Here is a 13,469-nt window from a genome sequence, read left to right as displayed (position 1 = left end):
CCACAGCTCACAGCAACGCCAGATCCCCAACCCACTGAGCAAAACCAGGGATCGAACCTGTGTCCTCATGTATACCAGTCAGGATCGTTACTGTTTAGCCACAATAGAACTCCTGCCTGCACTTTACATGTATTGGCTCATTTAATTCTTAAACCAACCTGTTAGCAAGGTACTTGGATTATCCTTAAAGAAGAGAGGCACAGAAAAAGTTAGCCAGGAAGTAACCCATGTGACAGTTCATACGTAGCCAAAATTGAAAACTAAACTAGGCAGATTGACTCTAGAACCTGTGTCTTCACCAGTGACCTATGATAGCCCATGAGTCACTGATGAACTTTTCCATCTTTGACCAGTTAAAAGACCTCATAATATGCAGTTGTAAAACTGTACTGTTATTTGATAATCCTTCATTGGCTCAGAAAAAATGTTCAGATGTTACCAGATCTCCTGATTTTCATTACAAGCAACAGTTTTCACTTAGCTAATGATGTGTACAATGTTGGTGACCAAAGTGGTTGGGTAAATCAAATGTTAGGCAACTGGTTTACTCTTCTACCTCTGCAAATAGAGAAAATATGAAGAGAGTAAAAACAAGATTGATAGGAATTGCTGGGCAAAAGGAATGCTCTTTTAAATAATGGCAAAATGTCTTTTTTTTTAATGTAACAAAAACAGTTCTCCCCAGGAAATCTCAGTTTTTGTTTTTGTTAAACCAGGACTGTAATATTTAATTAACTTCACAGCTGGATCAACATATTGATGACATTTTATATTCATTTTTCTTAAATGTTTCAGTGAAAATAATCTCTCCACCAGCCCCTCCCCCATTCCTTCCAATTCTCTCTCTCTCACACACACACACACTCCACTTTTTTTTTTTCATCACGCTGATCAAATTTTTATTTGGAAATATGTATGAATACTTCAAAGGCTGCTTTGAAGAAAAATACAAACTAAAGATTATATGTAGTTACAGAAAACAAGACCTTAAAAAATGAGAATAATTTTAAAAAGAAAGACTGACTTTTACAATAAGAGTGAGTTTTTTGGATAATTTAAGGGCTAGAATGGCTTCCTTGGATTTATTCCCACCTTTGCCTTAAACCGGGGCAGTAAACCAGATGTCATTGATCCTAAACCATATTTTCCCCCTTTTTATTATTTTTATTTACAATTCATTCACTCAAGGTGCTGTTATGATGTGGCCACAGTAGCGTAGGAATGCACCTCAAAACTTGCAGAGTGAGTACTAGAAGCTTGGAAAAATCCTGACAAAAGATGCAGCACCCTTTAAGATATGTCCTATCAAGATGCACCCTATCATCATCGTTGCTGTTGTTTTTAAATCTCATAGTGGGCAAAGCTAGGAGCCTTGGTACTTATTAGCTGAGGTCTTCTAAGATATGTCCTATCAAGATGCACCCTATCATCATCGTTGTTGTTGTTTTTAAATCTCATAGTGGGCAAAGCTAGGAGCCTTGGTACTTATTAGCTGAGGTCTTCTTCAAGGTATACACTGTTATACTTCTTTAAAATTATAGGCCTATATCACTGATGAATACAGATGTAAAATTATCTAACAAAATACCATGCAAACTGACTCCAACTATACATTTAAAGGAATATCCAACATGCCAAGTGGGACTTATCCCAGGGATGCAAGGATTTTTCAATATCCTCAAATCAATCAGGTGTGATATACCACTGTAACAAAATGAAGAATAAAAACAACATATCATCTCACAAATGCAGAAAAAGCTTTTGATAAAATTCAACATCCATTTATGACAAAAACTTTCCAGAAAGTGGGCATAGAGGGAACATACCTCAACATAATAAAGGTGATATACTAGAAACCCACAGCTAACAAACTCAGTGGTGAAAAGCTGAAAGCATTTCCTTTAAGATCAGGTACAAGACAAGGATGTCCACTCTCATCACTTTTATTCAACACAGTTTTGGAACTCCTAGCCACTGCAATCAGAGAATAAAAAGAAATAAAAAGAATCTAAACTGGAAAATAAGAAGTAAAATTTTTGCTGTTTGCAGATGACATGATACTATAGATAGAAAATCCTAAAGATGCTACCAGAAAACTACCAGACCTCATCAATGAATTTGGTAAATTTGTAGGATACAAAGTTAATAAGCGATATTTGTTGCATTTCTATACACTAACAATGAAGTATCATAAAGAGAAATTAAGGAAAAATCTCATTTACCATTACCTACAAAACAATAAAACACCTAGGAATAAACCTACCCAAGGAGGCAAAAGACCTATACTCCAAAAACTGTAAGATGGAAGAAACTGAAGATGACTCAAGCATATGGAAAGACATATTGTCTTCTTGGAATAGAAGAATCAATATTGTAAAAATGACTGTACTACCCAAGGCAATCTACAGAGTCAGTGTAATCCTGTGGCATTTTTCACAGAAATATAACAAATAATTTTAAAATCCATATGGAAACACAAAAGACCCTGAATAGTCAAAGCAATCTTGAGAAAGAAAAAAATGGAGCTGGAAGAATCAGGCTCCCTGACTTCAGACTATACTACAAAGCTATGGTAATCAAAACAGCATGGCACCGGCACAAAACCAGACATAGAGATCAATGGAAGAGGAAAGAGAGCCCAGAAATAAACCCTCACACTTATGGTCAATTAATCTACAAAAAAGGAGGTAAGAAAATATAGTGGGTAAAAGACATTCTCTTCAGTAAGTGGTGCTGGGAAACTGGAGAGCTGCATGTAGAAGAATGAAACTAGAATCACATACAAAATAATACCACATACAAAAATAAACTCAAAATGGATTGAATACCTAAATTTAAGACTGGATAGTACAAAACACCTAGAGGAAAACAGAGGCAGGACACTCTGACATAAATTGCAAAAGTATTATTTTTTTTGGATGTCTCCTAAGGCAAAGAAATTGTAAGCAAAAATAAACAAATGTGACCTAATTAAATTTAAAAGCTTTTGCACAGCAAAGGAAACAACTGACAAAATGAAAAGACAACATACTGAATAGGAGAAAATATTTACAAATAATTATGACTCATAAGGGATTAATTTCACCCTTGTTCTGATGCTTTTGGGGAGATAATTGGTGATACTGAGTTGAGAAGTAATTGAGAAGAATCTGTCTTAAGTGTGGAGATGTTCAGGAACATTTTAGCCAATTTATTTCACGGATCTTTTCCATTTCACACATGGTTAAGAGTGATATATGATAATAATCTAAGTCTAAATTAAACCTAAAATGACTCTTTCAGTAAGTTAGAAATGAAAATTCTAAGTGATAAGAAAGCAAAGCATAGTTTAATTGCCAGTATTTTTTTCTTTCTTAGTGGAGCATGAAATAATCATGTGTCTTACAGTGATAACATCTTACATTTGACAAAATAGCCTAACATAGTGGCTGGAGTCAGACAAACCTGGAGTATGTGCTCAGTCTTCTACTTCTTATTACCTGTGAGTCCTTGGATGAATGAATTTACATCCTTGATTGTTAGTTTCATCATCTTTTGAATGAGGCAATAAAATTTCTTATCATAGTATTTTTGCAAGGATTATATGAAAAAATGCAGTGAATGCACTTTAGCACAATGCCTAGCACATAATAAGGACTCCGTAAGTGCTAGGTCCAGCTATTGTTATATGGGTTAATATGGGCATAAAAAGTCACAAAATTCTTGGATGATGAGTTTTCTTAATTGCCAAGTTGAGTCTAACATTTCCTGTCTGATCTCTTATGGCTACTGTGATGTTCAAATACAGTAATATTATGAAAGCACAAAATAGTAAACTGCCATACAAATATGTTATTATTGTTGATAATTACAGTTGCAAGTGGTGCTGTTAAATAACAAGGATACTGTCTTCCACAATTAAGAGCACCCTGGTACAGAAAGGACTTACCCCCTGGGTTCAAGAAGAGGTTGAAAAGAGAAATAGGTTGAAAGAAGAAATCTTTCTGGAGGGTGGAAGAGGAGAATCTAGGTTAGGCCATCTCCCAGGTTCCTTTGAAATGTGTCAGATGGAGAATTGTGTCAAGCAGGAATATGTAACAAGTACTACCATCCTTTGGTGTCCCCAGGGAATGGATTCCAGGACCCCTGGGGACATCCAAGCCCTGAGGCTCAAGTGCCTTATATAAAATGATATAGTATTTGCATACAACCTACTCATCCTTTGTATACTTTAAATCATCTCTAGATTACTTATAGTGCCTAATACAATGTAAGTGCTATGTAAATAGTTGTGAACATAGTGTAAAAGCTATGTAAGTAGTTGCTGGTGCATGGCAAATTCAAGTTTTGCTTTTCGGAACTTTCTGGAATTTTTTCTCCTGAATAATTTTAATCTGCGGTTGGTGGACCCCGCAGATGCAGAATTTGAGATGCTGACTGTACTTGACTCTTGGTGGAGCCCCGGGCTTTAGGCCCCCTGCTTTTCACTTTCTTGGCTTCAATCCTTCCTCTTCTCCAACCTCATCATCTTTCCCTCCCAAATCACATTTCCCATCCCTTCTCCCATGAGCCCACAATTTCCTCTGGTTTTCTTTGTCCCGAATATATCTGTGTACTGGTAATGGTGAGAAACTTCTCAGCTTGATATTTATTTCCTTTAATTTCGGGGAGGGTGTGGGAGTGGAAGGGGGAAGGAGTGCTGATTTTGGCACCAATTCTCAAATTAGAATTGTAAATGTTTTGGGGCCTCCTCCCCTTTCCCACTGGCTATTCTGGCAAATGGCTCTACCTAGGCCCCCTTGAAATGTTTCTTATGGTGAATAGGATCCATCACAGACTTTTGGTTCCTGCAGTCCAAAGCCTTTACAAATATATTTTTTCTTAGCAGATGAGGAACTTTGAAAAGTTATAGCATGCCAGACGGGTTTAAACAATTCATCTGGTATGTTGAAGCTAATTAGACATGCAACATAAACACTGCCATGATAAAAATGTACAGAAAAGGCATTTCACAAACAATATGACTATAAAACCCTACATCTGATCAAAAATGTTTAAAAAGAAGCAAGTCTGTGCCAAGATTTTTGTCCAAGGTCCATTATTTTGAGTGTGATATCTGCCGCGGGAGCCAAGTCACCGAAGAGCTTACGTTCAAGACTGAAGGACTCAAGCTAAACACAAAATGATTAGCAGCCCAGAGGGAAGGCATGGCTCTTGTTGTCCTTGGCACTAAGCTTGTGAACTCTGCTTGAAACTTGGCTGTTTCTGTAGGCACCTCACCTTGTATAACTTTGGAGTCTAATTTCTGTGCATGACCTAAGACCTCAACTGACTTTCTCTTCACGCTTGCTTTTTAGAAGACAACGGCATTGCATTCGCATAAGTCAATGAATAGGTCAGAAAGAATTAATGCTAAATATCTCCAAGTCTGCTGGGATACATTAATATGGTATATGAGGTAGAAGCAGGGATGGACAATTTTTTCATTCAAAATTTCCAGATCGAGCAGTATCTACATTCCAAGATGAGAGGAGTGAGATGGGACTCAGAAATTTTAGAATTACTGCAAGAAAGCCATGCCATTAATAACAGGAATTATAATAGGTGACAATGTTCAGTGTTGATTTTAGAAAAAGCAAATGCCCTGCTTACTTTGTTGTTGTTGTTGTGTTAATATACCAAGGCTTAATAGGAGACATAATCCCAGGGTAGCAAGAATAAAAGAGAAAAAAAATATAGTGAGGCAGGCAGGCAGGAACATAAATACAAGGCAGTATGTTACTAATGTGGCCACATTTCTATTAAAAAAATATAAGTACACACTCAGTTTTGCTGGAAAAGTCATGCAGGAACACAGAAAGCCTTAGAACAATTCTTTTGTCTCTGATTGTCAAGGTTAGTCCAGAGGCTATTTTATCAAACGCAGCACATTCCCTAAGAGGAGTTCAGCTAAAAGTGTTCTGGGAAGGCCACCTCTTATAATGGGAGTTTGAGCTGAGCCATAGGTTTGCAGGACTTCTTCAGGTTCTGCTGGAGGGAGGGCAGCACAGTTATAGGGCAGTGCAAATGTTTCACAAAAACTGGAGTTGCTGGGGGAGAGAGCTGCTTCACTGTGCGCCCTACATGAGGACAGAATGGATTGGATGTGCAGTGGGCCTGCCTTGAACCCAGTCATCCTATGCTATGGTCGTATCGTGGGCACAAAGCACATTTTTGCCTACAGTTTCCCGTAGGAGGAAACTGTAGGCAAAGCCTTTATCAGGGTCTCCCTGCAGATGTTCTCATCTAGGTTTTCCAATCCAAAGGTTTGTTTCTGGGGACTGGGGAAGGTTCAAGGCCACAAAAGAAGGATAAAACCATGTAAAGATCATTTTTTAATGGGCAGGAAATATCGCTAGGCAGTTTCTAATCACTTTTTTCCTCTATCATTCTCCACCAAAAGAGTGTGTAATTAACACCAAAAATAATGACAAATAATGACTATAATTTTTTTAAAAAAAGCAAATTAAAAACATACTTTCATTTAAAAAATTGTTTCTTTTAATCAAACTCCTAAAATTTGAAATTAACTTATAATAGTCATTAATTCAGTTATCTAACAAGTATTTAATAAATACCAACTACAAAGGTTAGTCTTAACTCTGGTCTTTTATTTACAATTAAATATTTTCTGGCCTATAATGTGGACAAACAGAAGGGTTAAGGCAAAAGTACATTTAAATGCAAAGACATTTTATTTGGGGCTTGAGATCAGCTGTTTTAATATGAATAGAACGTAACATAATCTGATTCTAAATGTGCCTGTTACATTATTTATACTTCAGACTTTGTTTTAAACAAATGAAAGATTAAGAATCCTTAAAACTGTTTCTCCATAAAAAGATACACTCTACCAGTGCTTTGAAATATACATGGAGAATGATTTTTAAAAATCCTTCTTCATACAAAAATTCAAAAATGGAAATCAGAGGTTCTAATATTTACACAAAGGAAAAAAAATGATTTAAAATGTAGAATAATTGGCATAATCCTTTTTCACTAAACTTGCCTATTTTAATAGTTTATTACCTACACTCAATAAAATAGCAATAAATATACCAAGCATACTATTAAAAGGAAAAAGAAAAAAAAAGATTTATAGGAAGGTCACTGGATTTATATTATGAGTTAAGTACTATCTTTTGCAAATATTGCCTCTCCCTGATTAGAACTTATGTTGGACCTTTTAATCTTCTCCTCCATGTCTTCTTTTTTTTTTTGGTTTTTTTTTTTGGTTGTTTGTTTTTTGTTTTTTTTCGGTTTTTAGGACCACACCCACCCCATATGGACATGTGGATGTTCCCAGGCTAGGGGTCAAATCAGAGCTACAGCTACCGGCCTATGCCACAGCCACAGCAACGCCAGGAAGCTGCGTCTGTAACCTACACCACAGCTCCCAGCAATGTTGGATCCTTAACCCACTGAGAGAGGCCAGGGATCAAACCCGCATCCTCATGGATACTGAGCCACAGCGGGAACTCCTACTTCCATGCCTTTTAATTTGTTTTACCTTTGATAATTTAGCCTTTCTCAGATAATTATGTAATTTCTTAATGCCTGACTTCTCATTAACTAATCCTTTTGGCAGGTTCTAATGTGCAGGTTCTTTTACAAACTTTTTCATCAGGATATCTCATCCATTGAGTTTTATAAGTAGATTCTTTTGTAACAGTTTTTTTTAAAATTTTTGATTTTACCTATAAGTGATATCATATAATATTTGTCTTTCTCTGACCTTACTTCACCTAATATGATAATCTCTAGGTCCATCCATGTTGCTGCAAATGGTATTATTTCGTTCTTTTTTGTGGCTGAATACTATTCCATTGTATATATGTACCACATTTTCTTAATCCATTCATCTGTTGATAGTCATTTAGGTTGCTTCCATGTCTAGGCTATTGTGACTAGTACTTCAATAACCATAGGGGTACATATATATTTTTGAATTAGAGTTTTATACAGATACATGCCCAGGGGTGGAATTGCTGGATCATATGGTACTTCTATTTTTAGTTTTTGAAAGAACCTCCAAACTGTTTTCCATAGCAGGTACACCAGTTTACATTCCCACCAACAGTACAGGAGGATTTGCTTTTCTCCACACACTCTGTAGCATTTGTTGTTTGTAGATTTTTTCATGATGGCCATTCTGACTGTGGTGAAATGGCACCTCATTGTAGTATTGATGTGATTTTCTGTAATAACTGGTGATGTTGAGCATCTTTTCATGTGTTTTCTAGCCATCTGTCTGTCCTCTTAGGAGAAATGTCTACTTAGATCTTCTGACCATTTTTTGATTATGTTGTTTGTTTTTTTGATATAAAGCTGTGTGAGATGTTTGTATATTTTGGATCCATTGAGTTTTTATTTTTAATTATTGTAATCTTTAATTTGATGTTTTTTCTTAAATCTCTCTTAAAAAAATTTCCTCAAGTCTCTTATTCTGTTTTCAGTGATTGACCTGTAATTCTCTGAGCACATTTAGTTGCTTTATTGAAAGGATGGTTCCTGGAGTCTAGTTCACCATGGCTTGACTCCCCGTACACACCCAAATCACCATTTATAGCCCATTCCATGTAAGATTATAGCCTGAATTGGTGTTCTTGGAAACCATTTACATAGATAAAATGTAACCGGTCATACCATTTACATGTTTTGCAAAGTAAAGGTTGGTTCTTGGAATTGCAGAGTCCCTAGTGTCTCCAGAAATACAAAACTATGTACTTTACATAAATGATTTGAAAACCTCACCACATTAGATTCTTATTTTCATGTAACTTGTGAGAATAAGGAGGCTCAGGAAGGTTGGGACACTTTCTTGGGGTCATATACTAAAAAGAAATCAAGCCGAGATTTGAAAGCTAACTCAGTGGACTCCAAATTACACATTCTCTGCACCACCTGACTTAGACTCAAGTGGAGGGATTAGATACCAAAGTGAGCCAGAGCAATTTATCCCACCCCAGGACCTCAGGCCACCCCAGCCTTGGTTGACCATCTACCAATTATCTCCTCTGTGTCCCCAAACAGCAGGCCCAGAGCTGTCCACACAAATAAGACCCAGAGTGGGGAAACTTCAGTAGGACTGTCATTCTTATTGAAATTTTCCCAAATTGTGTTTGTTTTCAACTCATTTGAGTTTTCTGGAAATAAAAGCTGATGATGTTACTACAATTCAGCCTGGAAACAAACTATAATTTATTAAAAAAATATTTTTAAGCCTTTAAATTCTATGTGGTAACTTCTGTTTCTCCCAGAACATGAGAAAAAGCTCATTTCTACTAGTACTCAATATCAGACTGAAAAATGAGGAACATTTTAATCAAAGGCATTGGGACTGTCTTCCTCCCCTCCTTCCTTATTTCCTCCTTCTTTCCTTCCTCTTTTCTCTCCCTCCCTCCCCTTCCTCCATTCCCCTCACCAGCACCCCAATCACCTGTCAGGCCCTCATGGAGCTTATATCCTAGTGTGGTGTAGGAAGCCAAAAAACAAAAAAGTGAACAGACATTAAAAAAAAAAAAGATACTTTCAAAGGGTAATAAGGGCTGAACATGAAATAAAGCAGGCAGATAACACACAGACGGATGAGGCATGGCTGATTTAATAGGGCCTTCAGGGACTACCACTCCTAGGAGATGACCAAAAGGATAAGCAGGCACCAACCCCAGTCCAGTACCCCAGGAATAGCTTTTCAGACAAAGAGACACACCAGTGCAAAGCTCACAGGTAGGAAGGAGCTGATTGGCTGTCTGCAAAGAGCAAATAGAAGGTGGGGGGCTAGAGCTGGCTTTCTGGAGAGAGGGGCCAGGGAGAGGTGAGGGAGGTCTGCGGGGTCAGATCAGGTGGCCCATGTAGGATGTGGTCATGGGCTGGTTTTATTCTGAGTGCACAGAAAGCTTTTGGCACATTTGAAGCAGAGAAGGACATAGTTTGATTTCCACTCTTGGACAATCACTCTTGTCCCACAAGAGTGAAAGCAGACTGGTAAGTTAGGGGACTCTTAAGGGCCTGGGTGAGAGGCATGGAAGGATGTGCTGGCAAGTGTGGTGGAGATGCACAGCTCAGAATGGAGACAGGGTGCACCTGAAGGAACAGCTGACAGGGCACTGAATGTGCAAGCAATGGACCGGGCACTGCCCAGGGCTCCCAGTTTCACTCGCCTTCTAAGTTGCCCTTAGGACTGATTCTTAGATGAAGGAAGCAACTGCTGAGTAACTCCACTGAGAGATCACAACAGGTTATCCACCAGTCCTAGTCCCAGGACATGGAGGAAACTAGTCAGAGAGTAAATACAAAGCTGTGTTTGAGTGATAGAGTGGACCAAGGATGGAGCTTATCTTTCAGGAGATGCTCTACGACTTAAGGTGTGGTCTAGGGCAGCAGCACTGAATTACCTGATCAGAAATGCAGTCTCCCAGAGTTCCCATCATGGCTCAGTGGTTAATGAACCTGACTAGCATCCACGAGGATGCGGTTCGATCCCTGGCCTCGCTCAGGGGGTTAAGGATCTGGTGTTACTGTGAGCTGTGGTGTAGGTCGCAGACACGGCTCAGATGCCACATTGCTGTGGCTGTGGTGTAGGCCAGTGGCTACAGTTCTGATTGCACCCCTAGCCTGGGAACCTCCATATGCCACGAGTGCAGCCCTAAAAGAAAAAAAAGACCAAAAGAAAAAAAAAGGCAGTCTCCCTTTCCACTCCAGACACACTGAATCAGAATCTTCTCTGGAACAAGGTCCCCAGGGGAATGGTCCCTATATGAAAGCTTAAGATGCAGGAATTGGAAGCTGTAACTCAGCAGGACCCCATGTGACCTTCCCAGGACAGATTATTCCTCCAAATCCTTTTCTTTTGCTTCTCTCAGAAGTACCCAGATATTAGTATCTACTGTGCATTTCCTGAGCTGTTGTACAGATGCTAACCCCCCTTGCCCTCCGCCAAATGGAAGACATGAACTACTACGGGGCCCCCAGGCCTTCCAGAGGCTGAGGAGTGATGATGTTAACTCCCATGACACCACCCTCTTACCTCACCATCAGCCAAGTGAGGTAATAATATATTATTATTATACAACCTGTTACTCTGCTCCCTCACCTGGACTTTAAAAATGCTTTGCTTGAAACCCATCTGGGAGTTCAAGCTTTTGATGACCACTAACTGCCTGGACGCCTTGCTTTTGTGCCTTACAATAAATGCTGTGCTTTCCTTCACCACAACCTGATGTCAGTAGATTGGCTTTACCAAGCCTGGGTGAGCGGACCCAAGTTTGGTTCAGTAATAAGGTCACTCCTTTATTTTAAGAAATAAACAAAGGCTCCATGCTTTTTTAGTATTAACAGCTTTTAAAAATAGAAATTGCTTTCATTGGTACAACAACTGCAAAAAGTGTTCCAGGGAGTAACATCCCCACAGGCCTTGTTTCCTGTAGGGAATGTACCTACACTCAGATGGACATTAATCTCTAACCCCCTGGGATCCCGTCTATGGGAAGAGAAGGGCAAAGAAACCATGAGAAGCCTTATGGGACATTTCTACCCCAGGACCCCTATTGGACAAGGACTGATATAGGTAACTGGGCATGGCCAATGGGAGAAAACCACATCTTTCTGGACTCCACATTGGTAATCCCCATCTTTAAGGGATAAAATCCCCTAAAGACAATAGAGAGGGGACTCTTCTTCCCCCTCTCAGCCTGTCCTGGGAGCTATTTTTTTCCTATAATAAAGGAAAAAAACAAAAACAAAAAACAAAAAAACCCAGAAAACTAGCTCCTATACACTTGCTTCAAATCACACTCCTTATCAGATTTCTTTCCCTTTGCAATGGTCTTACTCTTACTGTTTTGCCACTTTAGTGATTGCCCACATGAGAATGGAAATCTGCACAAATCTGGTTAGCAGACTTCAGGGCCTTGTGGTTAGAAACCCTGCTCTCCAGTAATATTTTAAAGGAAACATTGCTTTCTTCAATTATAAATAGAGGTCACAGCAATTTCTGTGCAGACCCCTAAATGTTTTATGATGTTTTTAATGAAAAAAAGGCAAAGAAGCCAATGCTTCAATATATCACACACATAAGAGCAGCAAAACATTATAATAAAAAATCCATGGACTCAACTACATTTTCAACTGGCAGTGAATCTACTGAGAATGGAACCTTTTATATATAGCTTATTTCTTCCTTGAGTTCAGGGGAACCTCACTGAAATGCACTTCCCTCAAAATGTGGGTTTCCTTCCTGACGGTGTCACCTAAAAACTGAATGCAAAAGCCATCTGTTTAAAAACGAAATCAAGATGTTGCCCAGAGCAGTAGTGCTGATTTCTTTGTACTGGCTTTCTCAAAAGTTGTTCATCAAAGTTTGGAGAGAATCAAAGTTCAATTGAAGTCAAATATTTATTGAACACCTATAACACTTAGATTTTTTTTTTGAATTACATGCATATAGTGCTACTGAAAGTTGCTGATTGAGAAGTTTCAACATTGACAATTTCAAAGACAAAAGGAGCAAACTTCCGTAAAACTGAAAATGCTACAATTATGGAGATTAGTCCCTCTTTTGGAGTATTAAATTTATTGTCTTTTTTCCCCTTTCTTTTTAAATATCTGAATCTAGTGATACTCCCTAAATAAGCCCCCTCAGAAGGACCTTTCCTGTCCATCCAGTTGAACATGGATTATTCCTCTCATATAGTTCTTTCCTTTCATAACACTAATACAAGCTCTAATTTTTGGTGTGTAGCTTTATTTGCCTTCACTCTGTCTTCTCATTAGATCACTCCTCATGAGAATAGGAGCTGGTCTGACTTGCTCTCCAATGAATATAAGCTGCCAGTGGAGGACGCCGTCAGTAAAACAACACGTGTGTATTTAATGAATACATGGAAGTGTTAATTGTCAAAATCTCTTCTCTGCTCCACTGATCACCTCCTGCTCACTTCAGATGCCCTGATTGAAACTCATCTTTCTTGAAGTTTCTAATTCATCTGCCTATTCACTTAAAACTATGTTTTCTGGGTAAAGTATATTTATCTAGAAGAGAATAAACATTTCTTTTGAGGACTTTGATTCTAAATCTCAGCTGTCCTAATCATCTAACAATTATGGACTATCAGGACTCTTTCATTCCTTTATTTAATTTCCAATTTTCCTCACTTAAATCTACACATGGAAGCTAGTTATAAGCAGCATGATCCTACTCATTCAAGGATTTTTTATCTGCCACTAAAAGTTAAATGATCAAGTCCAACATACAAGTCACCAAAATTCCCATTAAAATCATTTGCTCTTTGCTATATTATCCAAATGGATGACAGATTTCAAAGAGCAAATCCAATAGATCAATCTGTTTAGAAAATACGTGAGGTACAGACACAGATGACTCAGTGGACTATTTCCAGTTTCTACATGGATGACAGGACCACTGCAGCTGGGTTGACCACAAACAGGAG

At 38.3% G+C, this 13,469-nt stretch overlaps 1 protein-coding gene across 14 annotated transcripts in view; it reads right to left on the bottom strand.

Annotated features, from left to right (window-relative positions):
- RARB (retinoic acid receptor beta) overlaps window positions 1–13,469 on the bottom strand; it is a 787,370-nt gene that overhangs the window by 460,244 nt on the left and 313,657 nt on the right. For 2 of the 14 annotated variants that reach the window (XM_084987269.1, XM_084987270.1), the window contains one exon: window positions 3,929–3,983. The exons of 11 other annotated variants lie outside the window; for them this stretch is intronic. The gene's annotated coding sequence lies outside the window, so the exon portion shown is untranslated. Of the gene's footprint in view, window positions 1–3,928; window positions 3,984–5,631; window positions 5,664–13,469 lie in introns of those variants that run through there. One more of the 14 variants, XM_084987272.1, reaches the window with a different exon arrangement.

The sequence above is a fragment of the Sus scrofa genome, chromosome 13 (genome assembly GCF_054392235.1).
Source record: "Sus scrofa isolate SSC_HxYL_T2T_F1_AM1 chromosome 13, Sscrofa_HxYL_maternal_Yorkshire_Landrace_v2.0, whole genome shotgun sequence".
NCBI lineage: Eukaryota > Metazoa > Chordata > Mammalia > Artiodactyla > Suidae > Sus > Sus scrofa.
The sequence above is the reverse complement of the archived record's forward strand: the minus strand, read 5'-3'. Positions and strand labels throughout refer to the sequence as shown.